Genomic DNA, 26706 nt, shown 5'->3' with positions numbered 1-26706 from the left:
TGACTTTGACTGTTATTTTGGGCAAAAGCAACAGTTTAAAACTGCATCATTAATGCTATACTGCAATGCAGTCAAATAATGAAAAAAATAAGTAAATTTACCAATGAAGTCAATGCAGTGCATATTCTGAAAAATACCCCAGTCTACAGTTTAAATCTGTGAGGTTATATAGGACGATAAAGTACCCAAGAGTAACTTCATTTCCTTAAATCAATCTTTGTGATATCCTCACTTTCCCATCTACAGAAATAACCTTCTAGAATCTCAAGACTGTTTTCTAATAAAAATAAAGATTAACCAAAATATTGTTCTGCAGTATCGTGTGTTCTGTGTGAGCAATTAAATATGAGAAAAGTGGGCTGGCCCGGTGGCGCAGTGGTTAAGTGCGCACGTTCTCCTTCGGCGGCCTGGGGTTCGCCGGTTTGGATCCCGGGTGCAGACATGACCGCTTGGCAAGCCATGCTGTGGTAGGCATCCCATGTATAAAGTAGAGGAAGACGGGGAAGGATGTTAGCTCAGGGCCAGGCTTCCTCAACAAAAAAGAAGAGGATTGGCAGTAGTTAGCTCAGGGCTAATCTTCCTCCAAAAAAAAGAGAAAAGTTAGATTTTTCCCATCCCCCCAATTTGAAAATGTTAGATCACTGAAAGTTTTTAATCAAACACTGAGGCTTTAATGTCTACTTGTTCTTATTCTGCTTCAACTTGGAGGCCCATGATTCATTGGGATCTGCTGTTGACAGTCAATAACAAAAGCGAAAGACCAGGTTGGTTCATCATTGAAGGATGGACTGAGCTCAGGCACAGTTCACCGAAAAGTAAAAAAATTCTTCTAACAGCCACACTGTTTTCTCATTTTTCTATTCATTACAGCTAACTACTGTATCTCATTTTACAAAACTTAAATCACTCATCCAAAATTTACATATAAAAATATTTTGCATTTTTTCAATTAGCCTTGCCAAAGATTAAGACATCACTTTTTCACTGAGAATTATTCCTACCAATCTCAAGTCTAGTAACTCTAATGTTAAACTAATATTGAAGGCAAGTGCTGCAAATAGATGCTCCATAGCTTTAAACTATTATCTCAAGAAACAAAGTAGAAATAGTTATTGGGCTTTGAAATGAAACAGACTTAGATTTAAGTAACATAATCTAAGTCCTATCTAGGTGTCCATTTTGGGGAGGAGGATTTTTATTTTTATTGAGGTCATATTGGTTTATAACATTATGTAATTTCAGGTATACATTATTAGGTATCACTTTCTGTATAGATTGCATTGTGCTCACCACCAGTAGTCTGGATTTTATCTGTCACCATACATATGTGCCCCTTTACCCTTCCACCCAGCCCCCAACCCCTTCCCTTCTCTTTATCCATGTGTTTGTTTATCTTCCACATATGAATGAAATCATAAGGTGTTTATCTTTCTCAGTCTGGCTTATTTCACTTAGCATAATACCCTTGAGGTCCAGGCATGTTGTTGCAAGTGGGATGATTTTGTCTTTTTTTATGGCTGAGTAGTATTCTATTGTATACATATATCACATCATCTTTACTCATTTACATGTCCGTTTTTTAAAATCAGTCATTTTTGCCTTTATCTTCTGCCTTTCACTAGAAGACTAGAATCATATTATGAGATGGTTTCTACTATATCCCCTGTGACGGTTAATTTTATGTGTCAACTTGGCTAGGCCTCAGTACTCAGATCAAACACTACTTTAGATGTTGTCATGAAAGTATTTTTTTAGATGTGATTAACACTTAAAATCAATAGACTTTGAGTAAAGCACATTACCCTCCATAATGTGGGTGGGCTTCATTCAATCAGTTGAAGGCCTTAAGAGAAAAGACTTACACATCCCCCCAGGAAGAGGGAATTTTTCCAAGCAGACTGCCTTTGGACTTGAGCTGCAACATCAACTCTTCCCTGGGTCTCCAGCCAGCCAGCCTACTCTGCAAAGTTTGGACTTGTCAACCTTCACAATCATGTGAGCCAAATCCTTAAAATCTCTTCCTACTCTCTCTCTAGAGAGGTTGACTGAGGGTCACTTTTTTCTTCTAAATATATAAATACATTCTCTTGATTTGTTTCTCTGGAGAACCCTAATATACCCCCAAATCCTTTACAAACATTAATCAGGACACATCATTATTCCCATGGCATACCCATCAAACACGTGCTAGATATAATCTTCATCCCAGCAGTGTTCACTTGTTGATGGATGCTCAAAGACTGCTTCCTCATTGATTAAAAAAAGTTTCCCCCTCTTCTTTGACTTAAGGCATGAAGCCATTTGGAACACCCGAAAGTTCCAAAGAAACTGAATTCTGACTTGCTTAGATTTTGTTGCATGTGTCTTTCTAGTGCTTTTTATCTCAAACCAGCTATTCTGTATGATACAACTGCGAATGCCAATACACACTATAAACAGTGGACAGGAATGGGAAAAAAAGACAAACTTTTCATTTTAATATGATTTTAAAGACTGTGGGTCACTTCTTTCTTTTAAATTTACTCTATTATCAAAATACGCAAATAAAAACAAGAGGAAAAGATCTACTATTTATATGGTTATTTTACAGACACACAGCCTGGAAAGAATAATGACAAAACACAATGGTTCTGGAATGTAAACTATTCCTCCTAAAAATGTCGGGTTTTCTATCAATTGTGTTCTACCTTTCTAACCATTATTTCAAGATTCACTGGGATTCTATGATGCCAAATGAGTATGTTATAAAAATGAAGAATACTAAATTACACTACTCGCTCTATAAAGTAACATCCAACTTGAACTCTACTATTCTATTAACTGAGTGACGTCAAAAGAGAAAGTGAATTCACCAAAGTGATGCTGCTGACTTCTGTGAGTTTACATAAATATAGGCAATGATTCTTTAGGTTGAAAAATACCTCTGAGAAACACAATAAATGCCACATATGTATCTTTTTCAAATTGGATTTAGTAAAATATTTGAAGAAGGAAGTAACTAGAAGAGTACATTAGAACCACCTGAGGAACTTCCTGAAAATAATCACGGCTAGGCCTTATCCTCAGAGATTCTGAGGGGGCATCTGAATTTTTAAAATTTCTCCAGGGGCCGGCCCTGTGGCCAAGTGGTTAAGTTCATGCACTCCACTTCGGCGGCCCAGGGTTTCGCAGGTTCGGATCCTGGGCGCAGACGTGGCACCACTCATCAGGCCATGCTGAGGCGGCGTCCCACATAGCACAACGAGAGGCGCTCACAACTCGAACATACAACTATGTACTGGGGGGCTTTGGGGGCAAGAAGAAGAAAAAAAACACAAAAGACTGGCAACAGTTGTTAGCTCAGGTGCCCATCTTTAAAATTTCTCCAGATGATTTTGATGCACATCCTCAGTAGAGAACCATACATTCAAGGGTACGAACTACAGCTAGTCCTAAGGGATCAAAAGCAAAATTACAAAAAAGGAGAAATCGTCAGTGTCAGGAAAACAGTATCTGGGCTCCAAGGGCAAAAGTCAAATTGGGAGGCCAAGGTACTCAGATTTCAACGGTAACTGCAACAACTGTCACTCAAATTCAGAAAAATATTTACAAAGCCACTCAGATATATCTTGAAGAGATATTTTATATTAACAGGAAAAAGAGGTCAATGCAACATTTTGAAATATGTAAGCATTTTTCATTATAGGTAAGCTTTCATTAAACTTTTTTTTAAAATCCTTCAAGAAGACAATACAGCTGGCTTGTTGATTTTATAACTATCTAGTCTCCCTGGTATGTTCTAATAAAGGCACATTCTTTTGTAACTACATTAATTTTGTTGCTTTTTATCTTGATTGTATCTTCCTCCTTTTATTATTTATTTATTTATTTATTTTTGGTGAGGAAGACTGCTGCTGTGCTAACATTGTGCCAATCTTGCACTATTTTCTATGTGGGACACTGCCTCAGCATTACTTGATGAGCAGTGCAGAGGTCCACGCCCAGGATCCAACCTGCAAACCTTGGGCCACCGAAGCGGAGTGAGCAAACATAACCACTACACCACTGGGCCAGCCCTCTCCCCTTTATATCTAGGCCAGGAGTCAGCAAACTTTGTATAAAGGGTTTATCTATTTATCTAGATAGATATCCATTTATCTACCTATTTATCTAGATAGATACATCTTAGTTTCTTTCTATATCTTTTTTTAATATCCCTTCATTATGTTAGCCTATCACATTGAAATGTCTTGCCTAAAATTTGATTATAAAAAAGAAAGATCCCTCAGTGCTGAGGTAGAAAAATAATCCAATTATGATTTATCAGCTCTTCCTAGAAACTAATTTTCTAGCTCTTACTCAAAAATCCAAAATATATCCACCTGCAATTTATCCACAGTAGTCCCATTAACTTGAATCTCAGGCAAAAAAACAAAAAACAAACAAAAAAACCTACCTACTAAAGCAACTATTTACAAAGACCTACTAAGACCTCATAGGATGACAAAAAGATCCTAATTCTCAACACACCAATGCAACTGAATTTAGGAAGGACTGGTCTATAAATGCATCATTACACTATAACCAAGACATGGCTTACAAATTCAGGTTTAGAGTACTTTTTCCTTTAGTTAAGTAGTCAATTTAATTAGTGAAAGAAAGTTAGTGGCTCTCATCCTGGTCCAGTCTAACACTTAAGTGTGAGTTGAAGAATGTAAAGAAAAGCTACCTAGAAAGCAGAGAAGGCCACTTATCTCCAGAACAGTAAAATGAGGCAGAATTCCACACTGCCCAAGTCTTCCTTATCAAAATGTTTTATTTGGGGTATGTGCCATTTACCCATATGTCTTGCAATTTTCTGTTTCCTCTTCAAGATTGAGCCTGAAGGCAGCCCATTATCACCTCAGTGAAGCCCTCCCTGGATAACCCACCCCCCTTGGCAGAGGTAGGTGCCCTTTTCTTTCATCTCACTGTGTCATACATATAATCATAACAGGTACCATTTACTGATTGACTTCACATGCTAGGCCCCTGTCCTACCACGTTTGATTCTTATTCTTACAATACCCAGCAAAGTAACCGATATCCTCATTTAAACAGATGAGGAAAACAAGTTCACCAAGGTTAGATCATGTATCCAAAGTCAAACACCTACACAGTGGCAGGGCCAGGATGCAAACCAGGTTTGTCTTTTATTCCTAGACCGAAGATTTCAAACAGTAGGAATGAGGACAGAGATGAGGCCAAGTACGCAGGACTCTGTTTTTATCTGTTTATATATTGGGTTTCTGCATAAGAATTTTGGGGGAAAAATTTCTACCGTTAAGATAAATTTGAAAAATCACTGATTCTACCCTGTGCTGACTCCCACATTCTTTGTAATTATATACATACATGCTGTCTCTAGCACCAGACAGACTCCTCAGGTGCAAACACTGAACTGAATTTACTTGCCTCTCTAGTACCAGGCAAAGTATCTGGCACTCAACAAATGTCTGCAGGGACTCAAGCTTTGAAAACAAGATTTTCTAAATTAAATAACTATAGTTTCATGGTTACAGGCAATTATAAAATAATTTATAACTACAGAGCAATTTATAGTTAATAAAATTCATATATATTTTCTTCTTAAAAAGGGAAACCAAGCTGAACTTTTAAAAATGTTTTCCAAAAATGGCACATTTATTCAATATTCAAGGCTTTATTTTAATAAAATATCTATTATCTAACAACTGTCAAACAGTATTGGCAAAAGATATTAACTATGTTTTATTTTGTTTAATTGCCACTACAGGGTTAAACCATATAAAATCGCCAATAATGACAATTACACAGGTTAAACCTAATACTTACCAATGGTATTTAAACAGCATTAGCAGAATTCTCAGCACCTAGCACAAATAGCAGAATTTGAGGGATTTATTTACACAGTTTTGACAAAAAAATTAAGCAGAGTAACCTCTCCTCTGTGATTTCATAGTTCTTTGTACATACACATATTTAACACTTCTCACACTACACTGTAATTATCTGTCCTGATGTTGTCTCCTCAACAAGGTTCCTCCAAAGCTGCAACCCTGACATAGTCCTCATTGCATCTCTACCAACAATCATGGTAATTAACACACAGTAGGTATCTAGTGTTTCTAAATGACTACTACAGGCATCATAGTAAAACCGAGATAAAACTTAACTATGTTTGGGGCTGCCCAGTGGCACAGGGGTTAAGTCTGCATGCTCTGCTTCAGCCACCCAGGGTTCACCGGTTTGGATCCTGGGTGTGGACCTACACATCACTTATCAAGTTGTGCTGTGGCAGGTGTCCCACAAATAAAACAGAGAAAGATGGGAACAGACGTTAGCTCAGGGACAATCTCCCTCAGCAAAAAGAGGCAGGATTAATCTTCCTCAAAAAAAAAAAAAAAATTTACTATGTTCTCAGAACCAAAGATGCACTTATCACTTTATTCTCTCTCTTTTTTTTAATAGATTGGCACCTGAGCTAACAACTGTTGCCAATCTTGTTCTTTTTTTTTTCCTGCTTTTTCTCCCCAAATCCGTCCAGTACATAGTTGTATCTTTCAGTTGTGGGTCCTTCTACTTGTGGCATGTGGGACGCCACTTCAGGGTGGCCTGATGAGTGGTGCTATGTCCGCATCCAGAATCCGAAACTGTGAAACCCTGGGCCACCAAAGCGGAGGGCGGGAACTTAACAACTCGGCCATGGGGCCGGCCCCTCATCATTCTCTTTTAAAACTCAAAAAAATAAAATTCTGAAAGATGGGCAGTGAGCTATATCAAAGTTCAGCTGCTCGAGGCTGGTTTCAGTGTATTTTTTTCCTTTTTAAAGACTGAACACTAATTAATAAGTACCAGAGAAAGTATACTAATTTTAAAATCTTGTAGAAAATCAACTGGTTCACTGCAGCACTATTCACAATAGCCAAGACATGGAAACAATTCAAGTGCCCAATGACTGGATAAAGAAGATGTAGTATATATACACAATGGAATATTACTCAGTCATAAAGAAAGACAAAAATCATCCCATTTGCAACAACATGGATGGACATGGAGGGAATCATTTTAAGTGAAACAAGTCAGACCGAGAAAGACAAACACCATACGCTTTCACTCATGTGGAATATAAACAAACACATGAACAAAGAAAACAGCTCAGTGGTTAACAGGGGAAGGGGTTGGGGGTGGGCACAGGGAGTGAAGGGGGGCACTTATGTGGTGACAGACAAGAAATAATGTACAAGTGAAATTTCACAATGATATAAACTATTATGAACTCAAAAAAATGGGAAAAAAATCAATTGGCTGTCTCAACTTTACATTAAAACTAAATTAAAGACCTTTTACCTTCTGACATGCGTATTATTATTCTGGTTTCTGCTTACAAATGCTACATTTTCAAGCAGCAATTAGCCAAACATAGCTACAACAGCCCTGTAAATCTGACTTTTTTCAAGTCAAAACAAAGTCACAAAAAAATCCACTGCCTTAAAACAAGAAGAAAAGAGCTTGCTAATACTTCCAAGCATACAAACAATAATAAAAAGACACATTGTTCTGTGTGCTTTTTCTGTTTTTTTTTTAAGCACAACGTATGGTGAATACTAATGCAGATAGTCCAAAGAAATTATGACAATGCAGAAATCACTGCAGTTCTTAAGCAAGGGAACAATATTCTGAAACTGGTGTTTCGTGGTCACTGCTTTGGAGACAACGCAGAGGAGATATTAAAGCAAGGGAAGGTTAGGGGCTGGCCCCGTGGCCGAGCGGTTAAGTTCGCGCCCTCCGCTGCAGGCGGCCCAGTGTTTCGTTAGTTCGAATCCCGGGCGCGGACATGGCACTGCTCATCAGACCACGCTGAGGCAGCGTCCCACATGCCACAACTAGAAGAACCCACAACGAAGAATACACAACTATGTACCGGGGGGCTTTGGGGAGAAAAAGGAAAAAATAAAATCTTTAAAAAAAAAAAAAAAAAAAGCAAGGGAAGGTTAGAAGTAGAAGATGACAGAGGCCTGGACTAGAATGGAAGTGATGGGAATAATTTGAAAAAAAAGAGCTTTATGGTCAAACTGCAATTATGCAAAAGCGGGATTTTTTTTTTTTTTTTTTGCCAAGGTCCACTACTTGCTCTTGGTCTTGAAGATGGTGTTCTCTAGGATATGATCTCAGTCCTAAAGGCAGAGATCTGTTTACACCCAAGGATAACTGCCCAGGTGTTATGACAACCCAACTAGAAAATCAGCAGCATCTCTCAACTGAACTGATTTCTAGTTTACTATTATCCACACCAATGTTTGTCTCCACTGAAATAAGAGAAATATCTATATTCTGCATCAGTTATTCAATTTACTTACTGAGGATCTACCAGGCACCCAGTATTCAAACCAAACACATATCTGTGTGCCATGTAGCTCAGCACATAGTTAACCTAATGTGCCTCATCCATAGAAAGCTACATGTGACATAAAAGCAATGTTAAGAGATAGTCTTTGTCCACAAGAAACTTAAGATATAGTTGAAGAGGTAAGTTCTACATATCCTTTCATTCATTCATTCATTCATTCATTATCTATTCTGCTAGGCTCTGTGCTATGAGATTTTACAGTAACTAAAGATGAATAAAATGCAATCCACAACTAAGGGAATGTATGACCTAGAGTGAGATAGGAACATGGGGATGGGAAGGTGATAAACAGAAAATAACACGAGCTGAGGACTGAACAAGTCAGCTTTATAAACTGAGAGACTAAAGAAGATGGAAATGACTGATGATTTTTGGAGACATTTTGGAGGAAGGAAAAATATGTTGAATGTAACACGACAACAAAATATCCAAACGCAAAATTATTTTAACCAGTTGGAAAATACAATATAGCTGAAAACTTGAGGCTAAAGATGGCAAACTAAGAAATACAAAGGGCAGTCATCAGTAAGAAAATAGAGTGATTTCAACTCTGAACTCAAGACATTCAGCAGTGAAGGTAACAAGATAAAGAACTGTAGTTTTAGCAGGGTTGAAGGAAAAAATCCCACTTGTTTTAAACAAGAGGAGTCAAGCATGCGTGAAGAAAGAAGGGGCAGAGCCGCATATTAATATGTTTCTTGAGAGTAGAGATCATATCTATTACAGACATAAATAAAAACAGTATCTCCTTACATTTAATCTACGCTGAAAACCACTGTGAATCCTGATCCATAGGAACGGTCTTCTGCTGAAGCAATTAATTTCCAGCAGCATAAAACAGGGTGGTGTACAGGCCCCTTCTTTCTTTAAATCTATTTCTTAATGATTTTACCATTTCTGGATACTCCAAAAGAACACTGCTCTGTCTACCTTCAGATAAGAAAAAAAGACAGGCATGTAGCAGATTCAAAATTATTTCCTAAGAAGAATCTCAACCTATAAGCATTCCCACAAATTATACTTGGGTGAAACTAGATTTTCACAAAAATATTTAGATCCTACATACAAATGGTCTGTATTTGATGTATGGAACATCCGAATGCCAGGTACTTGCCAAGGAGCTTAATCTCAATACATATCAAAAGCTGGGTTGAGGGAAACTATATCCATTGGTCAGACACCGCAGGACAAACAATCTACGCACACATTCAGATTGACTCTCACGATGTGGGTGGTCTTCCTCTACTACGTGTTGTTAAACACCAGACACCCATCTAGAGATGCTGATGGAGGATAATAATTACACACAATCCTCTTTATGAGGACCCCTATGAGAAATTCCAGTCTGACAGCGACAACTGGTTAGTTACCTTTCTGAACTAAGTGGTTTATTTTTATCTGAAGGAAATTGTGAAAAATAATCTAACAGGTTTTTTTCCTCCTGCTAGCTCATGGAAAGCTCAGAGTCAATCTGTACTCTGCCTGTAGCAAGAACACTGTGATCTACCTTTTAGGCCTAGATTCTGAGTTGATTTTATCCTTACACTTTACTTTAGTTTCTTCTTTCTCTTCACTTTTAATCTGTGGTATTTTGTAGTTTATGCATCTTTATAAATTACCTTAAATAAAGGGTTACAAATCAAATAGTACTTAGAGACTAACCAGGCAGATAAAAGTGTGAATCAGCTGGAAAGAAAACAACAGTGGTAGAACTGAGGTTTTAAAGTAAGTTCAATTAAAAACAAAATCACTGAGGAGACAAAACATGCTTATAATCCAAATCTTGGACCATCCCTATGTAGCCTCTGGATAAGGTACTTAACAAATACAGCAGTGAAAGGTATAGGATGGTTGAGATCAAACCAGTTTCAAATCCTCTGCTTAAAACCTTTCTAGAACAAGGATGCATCTAACAGCTAAAAGAACAGATAAATATGGCATTTGCACAAAACTTCATGAGTTACAAACTGTCATCTTTTTTGATCTTCAACCACACTGTGTGGCAGCCTTCAGAGCTACTTGCACAATGTAGAGATCACAAACTCACATCTACAGAGAATAATGCAGGTAATATAAATGAGTGAAGCAGGCAAAGTGTAATCTTTCCATACAAGACTCATTTTGTTCCCATATTAATCATATTACAATATTCTTTACACTTTCAGAGAAATACGCTCTGTTCTACTTTTCTTGAATATTATGATTGTCTAGCTATACCTTTCCCCATTTTTTATAGAAACATCAATAGAGGAGTTTCTCTTCACTATAAACAATAGTGCAAGAGCAATAATAAACAGTAACAGGGAGTGGTTGGAATTTGTTTCTCTGGAGACCTTATGTCCATCTAAAGGAGGGCAGCTGTGACTCATCTTGGGCCAACTGTTGCCACGGGAAAATGTGGGCCCCACTGTGGCCAGAGCTTCTAATTTTTCAGGATAATCCAAAAATGGAGGCATTTTGCAAAGTAGATAATTTTTAAATGTTGACTCAAAAAGAAATTTTAACTATGCAAGGCCAAAAGAAATGCATTTACAAACTTAGTTTGGCCTAGAGGCTGGCTGCCAGTGTGCGACCCATGGCTCAGTACTGAATAAATACAGGTTTTTGAATAGTTGAAAAGACTGAAGAAAGTGGAACAAACTTTAGGAATTTACGGTCTAAAACTGATGCCAACAATATTATCTATTCTCTTTATTCAATTCAAAGCAGAAAAATTACTAAAGAACAAATATTTAATTAACCTTAGGATGAATTCTGCAATGCAAAACCAAACAAATGTTATCATCTTATCTGCAGCCACCTTCCTCATGTTCACTGCAGCATTGTCTATAATAGTGAAAATTTGGGAATAACCTAAAGGCCCATTTCTGTAGTGTAGATATAAAGAAACTCTAGTATAATCATACGTAACAAATTATACAACACAATAAACTAGATCTACACATAGCAATAATACATCCAGAAAACATTTTTTTTTTTTAAAGATTGGCACCTGAGCTAACAACTGTTGCCCATCTTTTCTTTTTTTTCCTGCTTTTTCTCCCAAAACTCCCCCAGCACATAGATGCATATTTTAGTTGTGGGTCCTTCTAGTTGTGGCATGTGGGATGCCGCCTCAGCGTGGCCTAATGAGCAATGTCATGTCTGCATCCAGGATCTGAACCAGTGAAACCCTGGGCTGCCAAAGCAGAGGATATATACAAACATTAGGAAAAACTTTACCACTGAGAAGAGGAAGGGAGGGGAATGGAATTGGAAAGAGATACCAAAAGGACATCAATTGTAACTGTAACAATGCCTTATTTCTTAAAAAAAAAAAAACCCTCAAAAGCAAATACAATAAAATGCTAAAATCTGTCAATTCTGGTAGTAGTTATGTGGATCTTTTGTTATATTACTGCATGTATTTTTCCTGCGTGTTTGACACATTGCATAATAAAAATAAATTAATCAAGCTATAAATATGTGAAATAAAACTTAAAAGAGAAAACAAAAAGCACTTTTTGAGTATAGGTCCCATGATAGGCCCTCTGACAGCAAGGTGAATACATAAATGATATGAAAGCATTGAAGGAATAAACTCTACACATTTGAGGTCCTACTATGTAGAATTTCGGAATCAAATAGTGGAGGTTCAAATATCAACTTGGCCACTTACAAACTATGTGATCTTGGGTAAATTTTCAAACTTCCTAAGCCTATCTGTCCATTTATAAAAGGAGCTAATACTACCACACACCTCAAACAGTTGTGGTTCTCTGAAGCTTAATGAGATAATCAGCGTTAAGGGCTTGCCTACCATTTTACTTCCCTCAATAGAGTTCCAGAACAGTAAAACCACTTTGAAGATGATGATATGGCACAGTACCTTCTGCACTTTTACATACATAACCAAAGTAAAAGAGACACTGCTTTCCTAGTGTCCAAGCAGAAGAGAACAAATCAGTTTTGCCATTACAAGAAGGCAGAAAGTAAAGGTAGACTGCCCTATTACTATTATCACCACAATTCATCTTAATCATCCTTGTTATCATAATAACAACAACCAACATTTATGGCGTACTTACTATGAGGTAGGTACTGTTCCAGGCTCTTTAAATGTATTAAGTCATTTGATACATCAGATAAAATTTTATATAAGCTATAACAAGAAAAAAGTAATAGATACCATAGGATTACAAAGTCGGAGAAAAAGAAAATTTCTTTCAAGTGAAAAAAATTAGGGAGGGTTGCCTGGAAAAGGAGAACCTGGTAGACAGATATGAAGGATAAACAGGTCAGAGGATACACAGAGGAAAAAAGAAGGGAAGGAGTGATAAAAAAATGTAAACACCATAAGGAACCGAAACTATCCTCATAAGGCTCAATCAGAGGATACATGGCAGGCAATAAGAAAAAGGATGAAAAGGTGAGCCAGACACATAGGAAAAGTCCTTGAGGGGCAGGCCCCATGGCCAAGTGCTTAAATTCGCGCTCTGCTTCGGTGGCCCAGTGTTTGGCTGGTTCGGATCCTGAGCGCAGACATAGCACCACTCATCAGGCCACACTGAGGCGGCGTCCCACATAGGACTCACAACTAAAATATACAACTATGACTGGGGGGATTTGGGGAGAAAAAGCAGCAGAAAAAAAAAGTCCTTGAGTGCCCACTTAGGATTAAACTAACATCTATTAAATACCACGTTTGCTAGCAATGTGCCCTTCGCGTTTTCACACACAGAGCTCACCAAAGATAGTAAAAAGCTGGCAATGGGATTTTGGCAAGAAAGTGACTCGAGAACTGTGGTTCAGGAAAATTAATCTGGCTGTCTTAGGTAATATCCCACATAACTCCTCCTCTTATTCTCTACTATGGCTAATGATACCCAGTTTCTCACTTCTACCAGTCACCCAAGCTACAAATCCAAGATGTCTTCTAATACTACTTCCCTCTCCCCATCACACACTACTCATTTACAATTCTACCTCCTAAACCTTTCTCCAGTCAACAACCCTCACCGTCACATGTTATTTCAAGCATTAATCATTCTTTCCTTTAAAGCCTCCTAAGTGACCTATAAACATATTCCTCACTGCTACTCACATAAACTATCTAAAATACACATCCAATCATAATGCTCACCTTTGCCTGGAATCGTTTGTTGACTTCCAAATTACCTACAAACTATACAGAATAATTTACAGATCCTATCAATCTGGTTCATATGTACCTTTCCAGCCTCACATCCCTATGTACCCTATAACCCCTTCTGCCAAACTACTTTCCACCATACACATAATAGTTTTTCACGCTTTTGTACCTGTGTATATTGCTGTTCCCTCTACCTAAAATGACCTTCTCCCATGTCCACTCCAATTATTCACTATTCAGTTTAAATATCATCTTTCTCAACTGTCTTTAGTGGGGAGATCTGATGGGCCCTGCAATAGCCTAAGTGACAGATATTATACACAATGCACACGATTACAATCCAGGTCCCAGATTTAAAATACTATACAAGAACACTAAATTTCCTATCCATTTAATTATTTTATTAAGAATCTAGAGAAGGGAGCTGGCCCTGTGGCCGAGTGGTTAAGTTCGCGCGCTCCGCTGCAGGCGGCTCAGTGTTTTGTTGGTTCCAATCCTGGGCGCGGACATGGCACTGGCTATCAAACCACGCTGAGGCAGCATCCCACATGTCACAACTAGAAGGACCCACAACGAAGAATATACAACATCTATGTACCGGGGGGCTTTGGGGAGAAAAAGGAAAAAAATTAAATCTTTAAAAAAAAAAAAGAATCTAGAGAAGATTCAAATTCAAGAAAGTTCTCACTTCAACTTTTTTCCCCTTTTTATAAAACTAAATGACAAGAAAAAATATTCTTAAAATTTGACAAATCTAGAAATACGGAAGGGACATAAGATTTATCCAAAGCATGAGGAGATGATGAAGTATTCTGGAAATCAAAGTTTATTTATCATATATGAATAAACAATGAAAAAAACTGGATATAATAGAACTAACAAATTTTAATGTCTTTCATGATTCAGCAGTCATTTCAAATTTTTACAGGATTACCATGGTGCTATACCTTTATAATCACAAATCTCAACATAAAGATATAACATAAAAACAACGGAATAAAATCATTACTCAAGTTTTCTGGCTCTTTACACTCCAGCTAAATGAGAGTTTTCTGATAATAGTACATCCTGAAAGAGAAATTTATCTCTACCTGAAAAAAATAGCTAAGGGCTATAACTTTAGAGATGTAAAAATTATCTCGGGCCATTAGTTCTCATTTTTTTAGGAAGCATCATAATATACCCCCAAAGCATCAAATATCACCAGCATAGAGGACATCTAATATCCAAAGTACTTTAAAAGAATATTGCTTTTAAAATGCTAGAAATAATACTTTATGTGGGAGTCAACCTTGATTTTTTTCTTCCTCTATAGCCAATTACCTTGATCTGCTAACTTTACTTCCTCAATATTTGTTGAATTATTCTCCTTCTGTCTATCCTTGCTATTACTACCATAATTCACACCATCATCTCTCACCCGGACTAATTTCAACAGAACTCCCTAAATCTAGTCTTGGCCTGTTAATATCTGTCGTCTGTACAGCCCCTAGAATCATCAAAAATACAATCTGACTACAGCACTTCTCTACTTAAAAACAACCATTTATTGGCTCCCTATTTTTTAATTATTTAAGAAATATTCATACGACACTTACTACATGCTAGTCACTGCTTTAAGTGTTTTACAAGTGTTCATTTACTCCTCACAACTACCTATGAGAATTTAAATAATTAGCCTTTATATATTATATGTGTATATATGTGTGTGTGTGTATATATATATGTACGTACAAATTTTAATGTCCTTAATGATTCAACAGTCACTTCAAATTTTTAGCTTTATTACAAACCTCAACATAAGCACAAATCTCAACATAATGAGATTATACAAAATATAACACAGCTATATAAGCAGCAGAGCTGGCAGCTGAATCCAGGCATCTGGGCTCCACAGTTGGGGTTTGAATCACTGCACAATGCTGCCTCCCCACTTCCTAAAATCCACACATTTTAACAGTTTATAAAGTCTTTGATTACTATTTGCTCCCTGCTCACATTTAAAGTCTCATTTCTAATCAAGCCCTACTTTGCTCACACTCCATTAACACTTAGCACCTTGTAATGTATGCCTTCCCTCTCCCTACTTTGTGACTTTTATGATTCTACTCCTGTTGTCCCCTATCTGGAGCATCTTCTAGTACTTTAGCAGTTCCTACAACAGAGTGCACTGAATACATTCTAAGGAAACAATGAATTTTTTAATGCCTCATAATGTTAACAAGCAATAATAAACAAAAGTTTTCTATTATTAATTACACTGGTACATAAAAACATGAAAACATCACGTTTTAGAACTCAAGGCTCCAATACATCTAAACAGTTATCCTGTTAAAACACACAGGCACACAATAATAACCTAAAAAACTTTCTCCAACCATGGTCCTCCCTCAACTCTTTCTTATTCCTTCATAACACCCACATCCACCTGACAGACAAAACCCAACAAAAAAAACACCTCAATTCCTCACTTTCCTCGTTCCTCGTCTCCTCATTTCCCATATCCTCCATCCACTCCACAGCTGCGTCTTCCACAATGCTGACAGTTGCCTTTCTAAAAGGGAAATCTAATGATGTCACTTACAGTAACTTAAAATCCTCCACTGGCACCTTGGGGACAAAAGCAGTGGTTCTCAAAAACAATCAACTTGGGAGTTTATTGAAAATGAAGATATCCCAGGTGCCCTCCACGGAATTTCTATTGCAGAAGTCTAAGATGGAGCCTGGAAATTTACATTTTTAACAAGTAAAAATCCACATCAGATGAAGATGGTCCAGGTATCACCCTGCTTTACAGGCAATGTACTCACTCCTCTATACTTACCCATCATTCCAGGCACACTGAGCTACATGGAACTTACCTCACGAACCAAGATATACTTATGAGATTCAGTACAAACTACTTCCTCTGCCTGAAACTCCAAACAATGTGACAAGATTTGTTCAAAAATGTTCAACCAACAACTTTGTGAAGACTTCATTGAAAACTCTGGGCCCTCATCTCACCAAGTACATATTTTGATTACAGCACTGGTATGCTACTTCTACATATTAAATGTGTTTGTAAACTTTAAGATGTCTGAGGGCAAGGGCTGACAATCATGTTTGTATCCCCTAATGCTTGTTGTATAACATATCTAAATAAATGTTTGCTGGACATAAAAACTGATGGAAATTTAGAAGAGAAACAAAAATATGTAATCGTGTTGGATTTTTTTTTAAGTAGAAACCCAATGAGATTCTCTATACAAGAGTTACAAAGGAAGAGCAAGATACAAAATCAACTGCAAGAACTGTAATTCTCAAGAATGATCTTGCTCTCAAATTATAAATTCTCCTTAATGTAGAACAAGTTATCTTTCAGAACATGGATCTACCAGTTGTTTTTAAAATAAGAGTCAAAAATATTTTGTTTTCTGAAGTATTTAAAACTTTTGAAGAACACGGTGTTTTTAAATACTAGCATAGAACCAATAAATAAGACACCCTATTTGTTTTGCTTCTCAGATCACAGCAGTCTCTCTCTAAACAAGGCCCCAAATGGGAGCTCTTCTCTAAGCCCAACACTGAACTCTACTCTCAGAGTAATTTCTAGAGGGATACACGATTCACTTAAATGTAGCTTCTTCAAAGCCTTTCTCTGATCTTTATTCTCCAAAATATTGTTAAAATATTTATTAAAAAAAAAAAAAAGAGGGGCCAGCGCAGGGGCACAGCGATTAAGTTCATGCTCCACTTAGGCAGCCCAGGGTTCGCCAGTTCAGATCCTGGGCCCTGAAGAACGTGCTTTACAGAAGAATTCTAAATCTTCTATGTAAACACTCTCCCCTCCAGGACATGGAGTTTGACTCAATTCCAAATGATAAAGCAGGAGAAAGGAAAAACAATAACTTTACAGTAGAGAAAAGTGGCAAACACTACATTAACTAAGCAAGAAAGTTAACATCACCAGTGGTGTTTTGTGGGTATCATGTAGCCCCTGACATGATGTAATGAGAAGTACAAGTCACCTCTGGTACTTTTTCCAAAAACCCATACTCTGAGTCTAATCATGAGAAAACATCAGACAAACCGCAGTTTGGGGGACATTTTACAGGATACCTGACCAGTACAACTCAACACTTTCAAGGTCATGAAAAATAAGAAAGACAAACTGTCACAGACCAGAGGAGAGTGGGGAGAAAGGACAATCAAATACAAGGTGGTACCCTGGATTAAATCTAGAACAGAAAGAGAACATTAATGGAAAAACTAGTGAAGTCCAAATTAAGTCTGGAGTTTAGCTAATAGTAAATACCAAGACTGACAAATGTACCACAGAAATGTAAGATGTTAACAAAGGAGGAAACTGGGTGCAGGGTACATACAAGAACTCTCTGCACTATCTTTACAACTTGTCCGTAAATCTAAAATTATTCCAAAATAAAGTTTATTTAAAAAAAAAACAGTCACTGCTCTTCATACATCATGACAGCTTTTTTTTATAACTTCTATTCATTAGGAGAAAATGATCTTTTAGTGTTAAGTGGACTATAAATGTACTGTTTACAATGAAAGCAGGAAAAAAACGGTCATATTTCGTGTCAAAGCAATTATTGCTATTGGTGTTGCATTACTGTACTAACTTCAAAAGGGTGCGTATTAAACGCTAAGCTTTGCACATGCTGAGTCGCTGTCCCAGCTTCCATTGAAGAATATCCCCCTCACCGGCCTTTGTGGGTAGACATTTGAGTCTGGGCTCACATAAATTACCAAAAGCTGCCTTATTGGCTTCTACTTTCGACAAGGGTAGGTATTTTCTAACTATACTCAACTACTGGGACAAAAGTTAATTTTTCTTTTTATTTTTCCAGAGAACAAACAAGAATCCATAGTGCAAAATGTCTTGTACAAAAATTCAAAGGGGTTTCAGAGGTAGAACAGACAGCTGAATTCATCTATTCCAAACTTCTAGTAACTGGAGAAATCTCCAAAGGTAGGTGCTTTCAGGGAGAAGTCCACTGCCTTGAAAGGTAGGCTATTCTACATATGAATCATCCTAATTTAGAAAGTTCTTTCCTGGTCTGAACAGCTCTGTCACTCTTATCTGTTGGAAAAAGTTCTTCTATCTAAACAGAGATTAGGAGCAGGTACACAGAGACTAATGATGTGAAAGAGATGGAAATATTAAACAAATTGAATAAATACCACAAAAGAGGTAGGGAATACTTATGTGCCATAAAAATATGGAAAAGTGCCTACATTCCTACTATCAAAGAGACACAAATTAATGTAATAAATTGCCATTTTTGTCTGTCAAGCTGACAAATACTTTTGAAAAGTAATAAGCATCGAAGGGCTGGATGAAGAGTAAGCAGTGGGGAAGAGGATCTCATACAGTGCCAGCAGGGTGTACATTTTTATGTTTTCTAATGTGCATTTCTGCAATAAGCATCAAAAGCTTCAAAAATATGTTTACCTTTTGACCTCAAAGTCCCATTTCTATTAACCTACTCTAAGGAAAAAATGGATATAAGAACAGTCATTAGTGCATTATATAAATATAAAATTCGAAATCACATAAATATTAATATTTTTGTCCCTTTTATCATTCAAAGGACTTCAAGATGTTCTCAGGGTCAAGGTTGGTTTACACCAGATGCCCAAAGCTCTCCTGTCAGCTTCTCCAAAACTTAATTTTGTGGCATCAGCCAAACCAAGTCTAGAAACTCAAAGAAAAAGAAAGTAAGAAATCTTGAACTACCATTCTGGATCATCCTCTTTCCAATTAGAATCTGCATGAAATTCTCCATCCTCGCTATGGCAGCAACCCTAAACGAATGCCTCCTTTCTACTCACTGGAGCCACTATCGTTTGAGACTCTTCATGAAGATCTTCAAAATTAGTTTCCAATAACGATTAAGATTATCTTGCATATCAATGAAAACAGGATTGAAACAAAAAAAAAACCCACTAACTGGGAAAAAATATTTGCAAGTCATATATCTGACAAAGGCTTAATATCCATAATATATAAAGAACTCTCGCAACTCAACAACAAAACATCAAACAACCCAATCAAAAAATGGGCTGGAGACATGAACAGACATTTCTCCAAAGAAGATATACTGATGGCCAATAGACACATGAAAAGATGCTCATCATCGCTGATCATCAGGGAAATGCAAATCAAAACTACACTAAGATATCACCTTACACCCGTGAAAATGACAAAAATATCTAAAACTAATAGGAACAAATGTTGGAGAGGTTGCAGAGAAAAAGGAACCCTCATACACTGCTGGTGGGAATGCAAACTGGTGCAGCCACTATGGAAAACAGTATGGAGATTCCTCAAAAAACTAAAAATAGAACTATCATACGATCCAGCCATCCCACTACTGGGTATTTATCCAAAGAGCTTGAAGTCAGCAGTCCCAAAAGTCCTATGCACCCCAATATTCATTGCAGCACTGTTTACAATAGCCAAGACGTGGAAGCAACCTAAGTGCCCATCAACAGACGAATGGATAAAGAAGATGTGGTACATATATACGATGGAATACTACTCAGCTGCAAAACAGAACAAAATCATTCCATTTGCAATAACATGGATGGACCTTGAGAGAATTATGTTAAGTGAAATAAGCCAGCGAGAGAAGGATAATCTGTGTATGACTCCACTCATATGAGGAATTTAAAATTATGGACTAAGAACAGTTTAGTGGATACCAGGGGAAAGGTGGGGTGGGGGGTGGGCACAAAGGGTGAAGTGGTGCACATACAACATGACTGACAAACATTAATGTACAACTGAAATTTCACAAGATTGTAACCTATCAATAACTCAATAAAATAAAAAAAAATTATCTTGCATATCACTGTCACCTAAGTAGCTGAAATTCCCGTTAACATTTTAACGTGGTCTACCATGCAATATTAACAGGAGCATACTACTAAAAATAATTATGCTATCATTATTTTAAATTGCATTAAAATTTTTGATTGCTTACACTATGTATTTTACTTTTTCTTTATTGGTAACTTAACCTTTCCAAAAATGATTTAAGGAAAAATTGTGATACTGTGTGATTTCTTCCCAATCTGTTAAACAAGAAGTAGATGTCCACTGAATAGAATGTGGGTCCAAGATGCGTGAGAATACAGTTACATAAAACTGAATTAAGGTTAACTTAAAAAAAAAAAAGGAAAAACGTAGGGTCATTAAAATTAATAATAATTAATAACATAATAAAAGTACTAAAATAATAAAAGTACAAACAAAAATGTTCTGATTGTTCAAAGATGTAAATTATACTTTGCAGTTTAAATAAAATGTTTATTAGCAACATAATTTTATATTAAAAAACTGAATTTCTCCATTTGGCACTGATTTACAGAGCACTTCTTGCCTACTAAGAAACTCTGAAACCATCACAGGTTTCAGATACACATAATGGATCCCAAAGGGAAAAAGAATCCCCAATACTAATTCTTAACAAAAACTATAAGAACTAAATTAACATATTAATGACTGCTTATTTATGATTAAACTGTATGTTAATCCTCTTCCTTAAAAAACAGTCCCTAACAATGAAAAACATTTACTGAAGGGTTTAGAGGCCTTTTATCATTCAATATTAGCAACCACCCTATGAGTTAGATACTATCAACACTATCCATTTATAGATAAGAAAACTGAGGCTCTTGATCAAGGCATATAGCTGGTAAATTGTGGAGTTAAGATTAGAATCCAAAATATTCATGGGGCCGCTCGGTGGCGCAGCAGTTAAGTGCGCACGTTCGGCTTCTCAGCGGCTCGGGGTTCGCCGGTTTGGATCCCGGGTGCGGACATGGCACCACTTGGCAAAAAGCCATGCTGTGGTAGGCGTCCCACATATAAAGCAGAGGAAGATGGGCATGGATGTTAGCTCAGGGCCAGTCTTCCGCAGCAAAAAGAGGAGGATTGGCAATAGTTAGCTCAGGGCTAATCTTCCTCAAAAAAATATATAAATAAATAAACATATTCATATATGTTTTTAGTCAACAGCTTTTTCTGATATGCTAAATGTATAGCTTTTTCCCACCATTAAAAAATAAAAGTTGACCAATAAAACTAAACAATCAATACAACCAACTCATCATCTTCACCTTTCCTTCTTTTGCAGTCAGCAGATTTTTTTTCTCTTTGAGGAAGATTAGCCCTGAGGTGACATCTGCTGCCAATCTTCCTCTTTTTGCTGAGGAAGACTGGCCCTGAGCTAACATCCGTGCCCGTCTTCCTCTACTTTATATGTGGGATGCCTGCCACAGCATGGCTTGCCAAGTGGTGCCGTGTCTGCACCCGGGATCTGAACTGGTAAACCCCGAGCAACTGAAGCAGATCGTGCGAACTTAACCACTGCACCACCGGGCAGGCCCCTGCAGTCAGCAAATTTTTGATAAAATAAAAACAAATATATAAAGATGAACAGATAAATATATGCCTTATGCATATAAAACACTGGTATCATAAAACATCTTTTATATTTACCATAGATTAAAAGTGGATTAATGACCAATGTACAAAATCTTAATAAACAAAACTGTACAATCCTTCAAAAATTAAATTCCTTAAAAACACTCCAGATTCTTATTTTCACTGATGTCAAAGGATAGTCTCTCAGGGCTGGCCCCGTGGCTGAGTGGCTGAGTTCATGTGCTCCACTTCAGCGGCCCAGGGTTTCACCAGTTTGGATCCTTGGTGCGGACAGGGCACCACTCATCAGGCCATGCTGAGGTGGCGTCCCACATGCCACAACTAGAAGAACCCACAACTCAAAAAATATATACAACTATATACTGGGGGTATTTGGGAAGAAGAAGAAGAAAAAAGATGATTGGCACAGTTGTTAGCTCAGGTGCCAATCTAAAAAAAAAAATAGTCTCAGAAAATTTCTTAACAGCCTCAGCTGTCAATAATTCTTGTCAAGATATGAGAGTTTAAAGAGCAGATAATCAAAATGCAAAGAGCAAATAATTACAAAATACAAAAGCAATTTGTCCAGTTGGGTTAATTCACTTCTCATAGGTGAGAATTTTGTGGCCCTGATACACCTATATCAGACGTGTGATATAGACATCCCCTTTCCCACGGAAAACATAAAATTTCTGTAAAGGGAGTATAAACACTTTTGTCTCCTTCACCCTAATTCCTGAGTGATCACTGGAAGTTAGCTTTTACAAAGAACTTACAGGATAGCACATTTCCTTTCAATAACCCTCCATTCAATCAAATGTAACAAGTATTTATTTACTTATAATACTACTTGTATGTATTAAAATATTAGTTTAAGTTTTTCTGAGAAGAATCACATAATTTTCATTTGCCATTCAAAATTAGTACATACCTACAAATATACATATTCTCTCCATGCATATAAACATACAGCACTATTATACCGTAAAGTTGAGTCTCATTTAACCAGAATAAAGATGATATTGGTGCAGAACCCACAATGAATAGTTAAAACAACTTCCAACCCCCTCTGACTGTCCTCAGTTTCCCACTTAGTGCCGTGAGAATTCTCTTGTCCTGGTTCAGCTGCCATTTGTGGCAGATGTATTGGGAGGAAAATGATGACCTTTAGAAACAATAGAAAAGTTTCCATTTTAATGATGGTGTTAGCGTAATAGTTAATATTAATTTGTTAATATTTACTTATGAATACTATTTGCATGTATGCAACAAGTATTTATTTACTTATTGATACCACTATAAAGCAGTATTAGGGACTTCTGGGAGTCCTTACTCAAATGCCTTATGCAAGCAAAATAGTTAATGATACAAGACCATATGTTATAAATACCAACTTAAATGATGCAGACAATAAATGTCACCAATTTTTACCATTTTAGAAAAGAAAGAAATTAACAAACATAAGAATAAGCTATAAAAAGAGTCCAGGGGCTGCCCAGGTGGCGCAGCAGTTAAGTGCACACGTTCCGCTTCTCAGCGGCCCGGGGTCCACCAGTTCGGATCCCGGGTGTGGACATGGGACCGCTTGGCACACCATGCTGTGGTAGGCGTCCCACGTATAAAGTAGAGGAAGATGGGCATGGATGTTAGCTCATGGCCAGTCTTCCTCAGCAAAAAGAGGAGGATTTGGCAGTAGTTAGCTCGGGGCTAATCTTCCTCAAAAAAAAAAAAAAAGAGTCCATTTTGTCAAAAGAAAAGGGAATGTTTGATCATTCAAGGCAATACTCAAGTGTGTGGTTCAGTGTCTTATAATATTACCTATTTCTAGTTACTAACGTAACATGTGACCTTAGGAAAAGAAATTCTCTCATCCATGATACCAATCTACCTCAAAAAGTAGCTGACGGAATAAATAAAACACCACATTCAACATATTTACAAAGTTCTAGGGAAATGTTTATGACAATTTTAAGTGACAATAACTTTAGAGGATACTTTTCCAGAATTATGCTTGACAAATGCACAGATCAATCCTAACTAGATAAGTAAAGTTTCAATCTCTTTTAAAGAGAAAACAATAAATGAAAATAATAAGCACTTATGGTGCCTGCATCCAATGACTATAAAGCATTTTACAAATATCAATTAAAATCTGTAAGTGCCACAGCAAGGTTAAAAATTATACATATAGCAGAAGTTAAACTAAGGTTCCATTTAAATAAGTAGCAAGAGTGTCATATCAACGACAAAGCTAAAAACAACCCAAAAAGTGTTCACTGCAGTTAACTATTAGGCTTATATAAAACAGCATTTTTCTTCAAGAAGTACAGATTTCTCAAAACATTTGGCCTTCAGCAACTAGGATTCATTCTACAGCTAAGCATCTTGAGGAGAACAGTAGGTTTGCTTTTTCTTTTTAAAACTCATATTATATACTATTAGTTTTACTTTAAAGAGAGCAACTTTTTAAGCAAAAAAACAATTACAGTTGTATGCAGAAGACATAAGAACAGTATCAAAGAAGCCCTACTTCACACTTAACTGTTTCTCTCTTTTCAAAGTGCGTGAAAACAGGTTACCTGTCACAATGAAATATTTTCACAACAGAGACTTAGAGGCAAGTAAAAAAATCTCTTTTAGGACCACAGCAGACATAGCCGGCTGGATTTAAAACCAAATGAGCCTCAAGTCCCTTTTGGCAAAATAGTGCATGACTCACTGCTTTAGAACTCAATGGGAAGAACTGGAAAATTCACTCGGACTGCCCCAAGATTCTGCTTTGGGTTTGTTTTTTAAGACATCTCCATCCTAATGTCAACAACTTCCATAGTTTCTATGGCTTGTTTATTAAGATGACAAGTCGTGAATAATATGAACTACACGTAAACAAAAAGTAAGGTCCTATTATTTCCTGGATACTTAAAATGTGAGCCATAAGGTAAAATCATTTTTATATATATACACACATATATGTATATATACATACATACATGATATATATGGCCACACATATATAATCTATTTTTAGTACATAAGAGGGAAGCATTTACATTGAAAAAATATAGACAATGAAACACGGATGTGATAGCTAGAAAACCAAAAATTATGAGATACTGATTTTTCCCTTCCAGAAACATCTCCAAATGTCTTATATACTTAAGAGTTATTTTATCTGGAAAAACAGATACCAAGCAACTCTATTGAAAAATGAAATCCATCTCAGTCTCATTAAAAGGTTTATAAATATAGGATTATGAAGAATTTTAAAAACTGATCTCCAAACTAAGCAAAAGATTCTGCCACATGTATCAGAAACATACAGATATAGATACATATTTGAAACTAAAGCTCTCTTACTTAAGTCAAATTATTTTAAACTCCTGATCAACTAATAATCTACTGAAAAATCACAGCTCCTTAGTGCACTTTTATAGCTACAAATACTAGGGAGGGAGCTATGTCAGACACATAGTGAATGATCATTCCCACTCTCATTCCTCACCATATGAACCCTTCTACTTTCTAATCACATTAAAAATAAAAATGTAAAAAGATATCATATATTGACAAAGCCGTAAGGCCCATCAAAATCACATTTACCACATGATTTTGACATTCTTTTGAAGATGTCTATTCACATGAATGCTTGCAACATGACATTAAAGTGACCTACCCTATCTTATGGAAGAACCTTACAAAAAGGTCCCTTTCAAGGGACAACACAAGAGAAAAGGTCTATATAAAGAGCCTTTAACACAGATTATCTTAATTCTTTTTTACTCATCTTTGATGTTCATTATCAAAAAATCAGATTTACTATTTTAATGCAAACCAAAAGAACATATCTGTAGTATTCTTATTAATTTTTAAAATATTTCTACTATTTCTTGCCAATATTTGACATTCCTTAATTTACACTTACTTGACTAAAAGAATACAAAACATTAACAAGGGTGTGTACACATATGTGTGTGTGTATGTATATTTACAGAGACAATAAGTGTCTGCTTTAGAAAAGGGACACGGCTTTTTATTTCAATCATTCAATACCTACCTTGCAAAAAAGGTGAAAATTAAAAACATAAGATTTTAAGATCTACTACAGAGAAATGGCTTTGTTGTAGCACCAATTAGCATCAAATAACCTTACAAAACATAAGAGAAAAATGCTATGAAAGGGCAATCCAACATTTCACAGCTTCTGCTCTCTTACTCCACCCAGTCTCCTCGGCTCAATGGCTGTTCACAGCATCCACAAATATTAGCCCATTTTTTAAAAAAAGGAGGCGGGGTGGAGGTACCAAAATAGGGCTAACTCCATAAAAATCAATATATACAGAAATACTTTGTGAAAAACTGGGTTCCTTTCTCTGATTTATTAAAAAATAACAGCTTCAAATTTGTTTTAGGAGATCCTCCCCTTCTGAAGAATCCAAACAATGATCATTTATAATAGAATACCAAAGAATAAACCACTCTAAATACAGATTACTCTCCTGCTTTAATAAAAACTGCAATTTGTAACTGCCAATTATTTTGCAAAACTGTGTCCTGAAAGATACCCATGAGAGATTAAACGCTAGCTAATGCCTTAGACCCAAATCAGAATTTTTTAAGTAAAAGCTTTTTATATATTCGACATTACAGCACTACTGACATACTCAAGCAGGAAATTTTCCCGATTAAGAGACTGGACCCCGCAGCCATCAACCCTTGCTGCAGCAAAAAAAA

The 26706-nt window shown here is 36.6% G+C and overlaps 1 protein-coding gene across 7 annotated transcripts in view; it reads right to left on the bottom strand.

The window, feature by feature from the left end:
* PAFAH1B1 (platelet activating factor acetylhydrolase 1b regulatory subunit 1) overlaps positions 1-26706 on the bottom strand; it is a 77763-nt gene that overhangs the window by 48512 nt on the left and 2545 nt on the right. For 3 of the 7 annotated variants that reach the window (XM_070227881.1, XM_070227882.1, XM_070227884.1), the window contains one exon: positions 5833-5870. The exons of 3 other annotated variants lie outside the window; for them this stretch is intronic. The gene's annotated coding sequence lies outside the window, so the exon portion shown is untranslated. Of the gene's footprint in view, positions 1-5832; positions 5871-9160; positions 9338-26706 lie in introns of those variants that run through there. One more of the 7 variants, XM_070227885.1, reaches the window with a different exon arrangement.

Source organism: Equus caballus, chromosome 11, assembly GCF_041296265.1.
Source record: "Equus caballus isolate H_3958 breed thoroughbred chromosome 11, TB-T2T, whole genome shotgun sequence".
NCBI lineage: Eukaryota > Metazoa > Chordata > Mammalia > Perissodactyla > Equidae > Equus > Equus caballus.
This window is presented reverse-complemented; position numbering and strand designations above follow the sequence as displayed.